This window comes from Beta vulgaris, chromosome 3 (assembly GCF_026745355.1).
Source record: "Beta vulgaris subsp. vulgaris cultivar EL10 chromosome 3, EL10.2, whole genome shotgun sequence".
In the NCBI taxonomy this organism is placed as follows: Eukaryota; Viridiplantae; Streptophyta; class Magnoliopsida; order Caryophyllales; family Amaranthaceae; genus Beta; species Beta vulgaris.
The window spans coordinates 37,200,473-37,210,568 of record NC_079204.1 but is presented as its reverse complement, the minus strand read 5'-3'; positions in this window follow the sequence as shown (position 1 = coordinate 37,210,568).

The window sequence follows — 10,096 nt, the reverse complement described above, 5'->3', positions numbered from 1 at the left end:
AAATAGGCACTATATTATGGGACGGAGGGAGTAAAATGAAAGGAAAATAGAAGGGAAAATAAAGAGGTAATGAGAGGAGTGTGCAAGAGAGATAAGGAAAATGAAGGAAAATAATTTTTCCTTCATTTTGAAGGGAAAATGGTTTTTCATCACTATGAGAGAAATTTTGCTCCTAGGGAAAATGGTTTTACACTCCTTTGCAAATCAAATAATGTAAAATTGAAAATTGATGAGAACAGTTTTTCACGAAAATGTTTTACACCCTACCAAACGAAGCCTAATGTTAGTAAATGTTTTTCTTATCAATGTCCATTATACACTTGTCTTATATTATACTAGCCTTCTTTGCACGCGATGCATGCGTGGATTATTTTCACGATTATTCTTAAATTTCATCTAAATGTAATTTTGAAGGATAATGTAATTTACAATTATCATTAATTTTAATTAAATATCATATGATGTAAATACAAAATATAAAAATTACTTAATGAAGGAGTTGTTTTTTCGGTATCTTTATGACCTGTTAATGGATGTTGGTATTGTTATTGTATTTCAAAGTTTAGGTAGAATTAACAATTTTATGTCTTTGATTTTGGAATCGACTTGAAAACTACTTTACTTATGTTAATTTATTCTTCAGTCATAAATTTTTTCTCTTACTATACATATTTTTATGACACATTATTTTAGCTACTTTAAACTTCCTTTGATATACATATTTTAAATTAGGAAGGCTATAATTGAGGAAAATCTCAAAATCTTAATAGCTAATAATTTTTATTGAATTTAGGGTTAAAAAGTTTTTTTCAAGGGGGACATCATATCTCCCCCTTGGCTTATATAATAGAGATATATTATTGTTTGTTGAATAAAGAAACGGACAGTTGCTTATATATATATATTCTATTTTCTTCTTCTCTTTACATAATATGGTTTCAACAATAACGCAAATTGTAAATTGATTGACGAATTAGAAAGGCTAATCTTCTTTGATTAAGAACACGAAAAGGGAATTCATTCATCGACATAAGTTCTCTCTTTGTTCATTTCATTTTCGTTTCCGTTACATTAATTTTCGTTGCCACTGACGCATATTAACTTGAATGAAAGCAATTTGATGAATATGTTGTTTCATTGTCTCCAAGTAACCAATAATCAATTCATACATTAATTAATTAACTCTTATGAAAATATAACACATGAAAGTACCAAATCCTCTCTTTTTATGAATTATTGTTAAGAAAGAAAAGAAAAGGACAAAGTGCAATTAGGCTATTACATCTAAGTTACGTGAAAAAAGCAAAGTCAACATAATTCCATAATGGAAAAAATATTTTAAATAAGTCAATTTTCAGACGGTCTTTCCATTTTAAGTCTACCTTTCGATTATTCTTGATTGAGTTAAGCTTGTAGGACTATTCTTTTTCTAACGAGTCAAAATACTTACAACCTTAACAACTGTTTTTTTTTTTTTTGCTTTAATTTACGTTTTAATTTAACATTTTTACTTCTTATTTTCTCTTTTAGTTCTCAACTACCACCTCCCTCCAACAACCACCACCCAATCCACTAGCATTACTACCCACAAACATGAATAAAACCCCACCATAACCATCCAATTCACCCACCACCTAACCCACAACCTTAAACCCTAGCTTTGGGTTTGTACTTAAAAAAGAAGGGGGATTTTGTAATCCCTCGTAAACTTATGGATTTTATAAATATATATATATATATATATATATAAGGTTGACTATTTTGAAAGTCAAAGGAATTATTTTAAGGATTTGGTGAAGTAAAATATTTTGTCAAGGCATGCTTTGAAAAATATTTGAAATACTATTTGGATTTGAAAAAGGAGTTTAAATGGGCTTGAGGAATCTAAATACTAATTGGACTAGGAAAAGGACTTCTAGTGATGTTAGGAGTTTTAAATAATCAATCCTATTCATCATTCAGTCCTACTTAAAATCTAATTGCCTTTTCCTAAGCCCAAAAGCAAAACTTACTTATAAACACACTAAACCCAAATATTTTACCCACACAAAATTCTCTCTCCTCCCTTCTCAAAGAACCGACCACTGTATTGTTTCTCATCTTCCACGTTTTTCCTTCCTACTTTCTTTTTCTCTCTTTTTTTCTTCTCTTTCGAGAAACACTTTCTTCCTCCACAAGAAATCCCACAACTCCACCACCGCCACCATCACTGCCGACCACCTGTGCTGACCGGCGTGTTACTGTCCTTGGCCGGCGTCCTTCCCCTTGTTCTTCCTCTTGTGTTGGTTTGATTACTTTTCTTCTTCCTCAAGTTTTTATTAAAGATTATGTTTATATGTTTTGTTTTAGTACTAATTATGATTAGAAGCTTTAATTTACTGTTTTAATGATGAATTTATAATTATATAAATTATTTTTATTTCACTAGGAACACTACAAGAGGGGGGTGAATTGTATGTGTAGAAATAAACGTAACTTTTTACTGAATTTCAAACTTAAACAAATAAACAAGCCAAAGGAAAAACAACCTCGACCACTAGGGATTTTAAACTCAACTCTTTCACAAATTAGGCCAAATAACTTTGTTACAACCTAATTCTACTCATGAGCCACACCTTGAGTTCCTAACTCCAGTTCCTGAACCACTATTCCCTTAACAGCTGTTCCTCTCAACTTCACTCAAAGTTTTCTCACTTTTACTTGCTTCACTCAAAGCTTCTCTCTTACAGAACTTCACTCAAAGTCCCCTTACCCCAAAAACCAAAATACAATTGATCGAATAAACTTAGTGGAATTAGAGTAAGAAGGCAAAGAACAAATGACTTCTATGAGAGAATGAAGGCACTGACACTTTAATTAGTTGAACTCACTAAATCACTTCGTCAAACACAATTTGGAACTTAATTAGACATTAATATTTATAGTGCTAGTAATTTAGAACGTGGGATTAAAACATGTATTTGTGAAAAACCATTATCCCATGATGTTCCTTACTTTGAGGAACACGTTCCTTAAACATCCCATGACCCCATGATCACTGTTAAACGTGAGAGTGTTTTTAGTTACTGCTCCTTAATTTTAGCAACCACTTTAAGCATTACTCGAAAACCTGGTTTAATTAAAAACATATTAATCATTGAACCCAAAATTAAATCATTTTAATAAAAATTTTATCTTTAAATTATTTCCGTAAAAACCGAAAAATATTTTTATTATCTTTGGAAAAATACAATCTTTTCCTTAAAATTTTTTTCCATAAAATCATATTTTTCCTTAAATAAAACGGTTACCTAGATTCTAGGCATAATTCGCTCAACTGCCATAAATATACTGTTGTAATGCTTCAACCTATGTCTAGTTCCTTTTAATTGTTAGTTCCTTTAACTTATAAGTTTAGCGCCAATTCGTCTGTTCCTTACAAAGGAACAAATGATCATTCTCATTCTAAACTGCCATAGTTCCTTACCATCTTTACTCGTTCCTTTACAATGGAACTAGAAATAAAAAGCCTCGCTTTAGTCTTCTTGCTCCAATGTTGCTCCAGTATCAAATAGAGAAACATCTTCACTTAGTCTTCAAAATTCAAACTTGATTTCTTCCTTGACTTAGTATTCTCTTTGTTCCTTTCAATGATACCTTGAAATTCACTCACTTAAACAACTTGTTAGTCCATTACTTAGTTTGCATTTTTGTTCCTTTGTCATCATCAAAACTAGGGTTCAACAATTATGTATTGAAAGAATAAAAATTCAGATTTGATTATCATGTAAATTGGAATTTTAATTATCAAAGCATGGATTTTTAAGTTGTTAAAGATTGGAAAATCATAGTAGCATGTTATAAACCATGAAATTGATTAAACTTATGAATTTAAGCATGTTTAAGTATAAAGAAACTAAAGAGAAAGCCACAGTAGCGTTATTCCAATACATGCATAGTGAGCCATGGGGATGTTCATTGGCGCTTTTTATGGATGGCCGGAGGAGGATAACAAACATATAACATGGGCATTGATAAATTCTCTTTGCGAGGAGTATGAGGGTCCAATGGTGTTAAGAGGTGATTTCAATGAGATTCTCTACTACAATGAGAAGGAGGGAGGATCTAATAGAGAAAGAAAGGCAATGGAGGGTTTCGTGATGTGTTAGCAAAGTGTGATCTTGGTGACTTGCGATGCGTAGGGAAATGGTACACATGGGAGAGGGGAAATAGTCCGGAGACACGAATTCGTGAAAGACTGGATCGATTTATTGTGTCTGTATCATGGCTACAACTTTTTTCGGAAGCCTTTATAGAACATACGGTGCGGTACAACTCAGATCATGCGCCCATTATGCTAGGGGGGTAACTCTCGAACGGGCGAGACGAAGAGGTGCAAGGGGGTTTCGCTACGAGACCTGCTGGCTGCTAGACGAAGGCTGTGACGAGGTGGTGAGGAGTGCATGGAATTCAGCGGAGGGGGAAGAAATTCAGGCGAGACTAGGGGCTGTAGCGAGGAGTTTGAAGTCATGGAGTTCAGTAAACTTTGGTGATCTGAAGAAGAAAATTGAGAGAGCGAAAAAAAGGCTTCACATGACCCAAAAGGAAGAGGTTAATGCGGCTAGCTATGAGAAGTGTACTACTTTGGAGGGTGTGATGGACTCTATGCACGCGAAAAATGAGGCTTTTTGGTATTTGAGATCTCGGGTAGCAGAGGTTAGAGATGGTGACAGGAATACCTCATATTTTCACCACAAAGCTTCGCAACGTAAGAACATAAATTCTGTCAATGGCATTCATGACATAGAAGGGGTTTGGCTGACCGAGCAACAGAAAATCGAGGATGCAGTTAAGAGGTACTTCGACGAGATTTTTTCGTCTTCGATGCCTCTAGATGATAATATTCAAGAAGTTTTGCAGCATGTAAAAGCAACGGTGACTCAAGAGTATAATGATCTCCTTATCCGCCCCTATACGAAGGATGAAAATTTCGAAGCTTTGAACCAGATGCACCCTTGCAAAACCCTGGATCTTGACGGGATGCATGGGATCTTTTATCACATGTTTTGGCACATTATAGGTGATGAGGTATTTTTGTTTGTTAGTAATATTTTACATAATTTTTCTTGTCCGGGAAATATTAACTGTACTAACGTTGCTCTCATCCCTAAAGTGAAAACTCCCACTGCTATATCTGAGTTTAGGCCTTTTTGTCTCTGTAATGTACTGTATAAGATAGCCTCAAAAGATATTGTCATTAGGCTTAAACAATTTCTCCCTTCTATTGTCACGGAAAATCAGAGTGCTTTTGTGCCGGGTAGAATGCTTTTAGACAACTCCCTTACTGCACTGGAAATATTTCATTCAATGAAGCTGGATATGAGCAAAGCCTACGATCAAGTTGAATGGGGATTCTTGAGAAAGTTTTTTCTTACTATGGGATTTGATGGCAGATGGGTAAATTTGGTGATGAGTTGTGTTTCAACTGTTACTTACTCTTTTATTGTCAATATAAGTGTAAGCGGTTATATTATTCCCTCTAGAGGACAGCGTTAGGGAGATCCTCTTTCTCCCTTTCTGTTTATTATGGTTGCTGATGCCTTCTCTCAGATGATTCATTAGAAAGTTGAAGCTAAAGATATCCATAGTGCAAAGGCTAGCAGAAATGGCCCAGAAATTTCACACCTTCTTTCTGCAGATGATAGTCTACTCTTTACAAGAGCAACTCGACAGTAACGCTTGACAATAGTTGATATTCTCAACAAATATGAAGCAGCATCCGGGAAGAAAATTAATTATGAAAAGTTGGAGGTATCTTTTAGTAGAGCTGTAAGCGGTGAGCAAAAAGAAGCTTTGATTTCCATTCTCCATATGAAGCAAGTTGATAAGCATCGAAAGTATCTGGGCATCCTTACTATTTGTAGCCGATCAAAAAGAGTGGTGTTTCGGGAGCTGTTAGATAAATTGCGGAGGAAATCGAGGGTTGGAATGAAAAGTTACTATCCAGAGCAGGGAAAGAAGTTCTCATCAATTTGTCTACACAAGGTACGTACATACCTATGTGTTATTTGATGTAGTATCATGATTTTAGGAAGGAAAGTTATGTAGTATCATGTATAGGAACTTTGTTAGTTCATATATGATTGATATTATGTTGGATTTTACATGTTTTATGCCCGTGTGCGAACATGTTAAGCATCCGAGCAGCTTCTTTGTAAGTTTTAGCTTTTTCCTCAGGCATCGCCAGATTTGGATCTGTTTTAGCATTGGCAGGAACCTTAGCTTTAACTAAGCTGACCCTTTATGCTTCTAGATCCATAGCCTGATGCTCTATATCTGAGACTCTTTTCAGACTTAGTTGTCTAGTAATGAACCCTCTAAAGACTTGGCACTAGTCTGTTGTATATGACCCATTCATATCCCATCTGCACATGTCTTCTAGTCATGTGTTCCCTTTTATTATTAATTTCACTACTTTATGAGGACTGTGGGCCTTATTTGGTAAGTTGATAATTTATGTCTTTGATGTTGTTGGCTAGATTCAACAAATAAGAAGGATTGGATTAAAGAAAGAATTAATCTTCGGTGGTAAGTTGTATGATCACTTTTTTAATCCTAAGATAAAAGAAATAAAGTTGTGGATGTTTGAGTATATATTATCTGTGTTGTTTGTGTGTCATAATAAGTAATAATTGGTAAATCATGTAAAGTGAAATTTGGATAGTGATAAACTTCAGACTGGTGCACGTCTGAAGTTGGACAATCAGGAGTTGGGGTACATGGTGAGCGTGCCATGACTCTTTCTGGGAATCGGATTGATCACAATTCCTATTTTCATTTAAAAGGGTCCTCGATATCGTAGGTCATTTAGAATACGAAGTCGCGCCTGTATTTCGTCTTCCTAGGTAAAGGCTTGTTTTTAGTTAGTCAACTCGGTCCAATGACTATTCCATTAAAGCAATAAAAAGGTTGTTAAAGTTTAGTTCAATAAAAGTTATCTACAGATTGTTATGCTGTTATTTATCCCTACTTAATATTTATTAGTATTGTGTTAGAAATATTTATTTATTATTATGTAGTACTCAACTTTGCTGATTACGTGCTTTATTTGTATGTGTTGATCATGGCTTTGCCTTATTGATCCTGTGATGATCCAATCTTGGTGAGCAGTTTCTCTAGTGCATTGACATCTATATGTGTGCAGATGATGCATCATGGGGTTTTAGGAATGGAGAGCTTGTGTAGCATATTGATACATTTATTGTTTTATAGTAGATACATTTATCTTTAATTATGTTTGATTCGGAGTTATAGTTAACAATGTTGTTTGATTTTAAAGTTACTTGTTATTTATTATATTTCAATTCTAAAGTTAATCATATGTTTTCCGCTGCAAAATTCTGAATAATTCGATACTTTATCACACGAGCAATAATGTTTTGATGCTTCTCTAAGTTTTATATATGAAAAGTATTTTTAGAAAAGAGAGAATTATCGGGGTGTTACAGATTTAGGCTGGGACAAAGGGAGATGAGAGGGGAATTAGCGATGGAGGCGAGGGGTAGGGGTGGGGAGGGGGTGGCAGCCTGCGGGTTTGCGCCTGCATGTGCTGGGGTAGGGACTGCGGGGGTAGGGGTGGGAACGCAGTAGGGGCAGGGAAGGGTGGAGTAGGTGGGGGATTGCTGCTGCAGGGGCAGGGGTGGGGGTAGGGGTAGGAATGCATTAGAGGCAGAGGAGGGTGGGGTGGGGGTGCTACTGGTGGGAACACAACAGGGGAAGGGGTTGGGGTGCTGTTAGTGGAAATGCAGTAGTGGCAGGGGAGGGGTGGAGGGGGGGGAGGGATGCTGCTGGATGCAAGGGAAGGGGTTGGTGGTCGGGATATAGGGGGTTGGCGGGGAGGGTGGGTGGTAGTGTTGGTGAGGAAGGAGTAGGGATAGTGGGGATGCAATGAAAAATCCTCTTTTTAATATTTATGCAACAATCTAAATTAAAATTAAGGATATGAAATAATACAAAAAAAGCGAACCAATCACATTGTAACATGTATCACAAATAACCTACTAAATAAGTCACAAATAGGTTAAACACAATAGAAAAAACAATCATACAAGAATAACTTAATCAGAAATAATCCAAAGTGTGACTTATTTGGGAATATCGCACAAAGGTTGACTTATTTAAAACAATTATTCCTACCATAATTACATTCAACTGAAATATGGTTCTCCATTTTACTTTGTTTAGAGCACTTGACACATGTTAAACTATTCTCTACAAATATGACACATATTTTTTTTAAACCAATGAATATGATGATTGGTGATTTTAATTTTGTTGATTGATGATGATAATCTATATGACAATTGTATAAGCAGTGTTCAATTTGGGGATTCTAGAGTACAAATTATTGCATAAATTCTTGTTCTCTTGATGAGTGATTTGCGACAGACGATTAGTGTTTTTCCATGGACTGTTGTGGCCTATTTGTTATGAATGACAAATTTCTTATGATATAGTTGTTTTCCTTTTGTTTTGACATAACTACTGATCATACTCATGTTAAGATTAATGTTTGCATAGGACATTATAACTCTAATACTGACCCCTCATGCTTGTATTGATATGTATATGTTCATTATTTCGAAGCGCTTATATACAATATTATTTTCTTATATAGTGAATTATGTCGAACCTTGCAAAACTTGAATTTGTGGCCCTTGATATTACTGTAAAGAACTATTTATCATGGGTGTTAGATGATGAAATACACCTAGATGCTAAAGGACTTGGTGAAACAATCAAAGAAGGAAACAAAGCAACATGTCAATATAAGGCCAAGGCAATATTGTTTCTTCCATCACCTCCTTGAAGGTGTCTATCTGACTGTTAAAGACCCACAAATCCTTCGGGGAAATCTAAAGGAAAGTATGACCACTAGAGAACTGTTTTGATATTACCAAAAGCTTGTGATGATTAGTTGCATTTAAGATTACAAGATTTTAAATCTATAAGTGAGTATAACTCAACCATGTTTAAAATTACTTCTCAATTGAAATTATATGAAGAGAAAATTAGTGATGAAGACATGCTAGAACAATATACTCCACTTTTCATGCAAATAATGTCGTCCAGTAGACACAATATAGAGAAAAAGTTTTTAAAAAATATTCTAAACTTATATCTTGTCTTCTCGTGGATGAAAAAAATAACGAGTTATTAATGGGAAATAATGTAAGTGTGACATTTTATAATCACATCCACTAGTTCTACTCCAAGTGCCTGAAGCAAGTGTGACATTTTATAATGGGAAATAATGTAAGGATAAAGACCATGCCAACAACAGTGGTCATGGTTGTGGCCCATGGTGTGGTCGTGGATGTGGATTTGGTGGATATGATAGAGGTCATAGAGGTTATTTCAAGAACTCACATTTCCACCACAAGTGGGACCATAAAGATAATAATAGTCAGAAAGATAAAGGTCAAAATGTGACCAATATATGTTATCGTTGTGGAGGAAAAGGTTATTGGTCTCGTATGTGTCGAACACCAAAGCACTTGGTTGCGCTTTATCAAAAATAATTGAACAAGAAAGGAAAGGAAGTTGAGACCAAACTTGTATTTGAGGATGGTGAAGAGTGATTTTGATTCGGGTGATGCAACTCACGTAGAAGTTGCTAATTTCTTCACTACCCCTAAAGGGAACATTTATACATAAATAGTTGGTGTTAATTTCAATTATAAAACTCTAGTAGATTACCTATGTCAATTATGTCACTACTTTGTTACCTTCTTATTGTAGTATGATTTTATGGTTATAGTATGATTTTACAGTTTTATGTGATTTGTAAGACATTGTATTATTTAGGGTGTTTTTATTTATTTAGGTATTTAATCATCCTTTATTTGGATATATTTAAGGATTATTTGGATATGGTCTTATGCCTTGTTGATAGTGCAACTACTCATACTATACTTAATAATAAGAAATATTTCTCTCAAATGATGATGCTAAAAGCTAGTGTGAGTACTATATTGGGAAGAGCAATATATTGTTGCATGTGGGGAACGGAACTTGAAATTATTGAAGCACTATAATCTCATATGTCTCAAAGGAA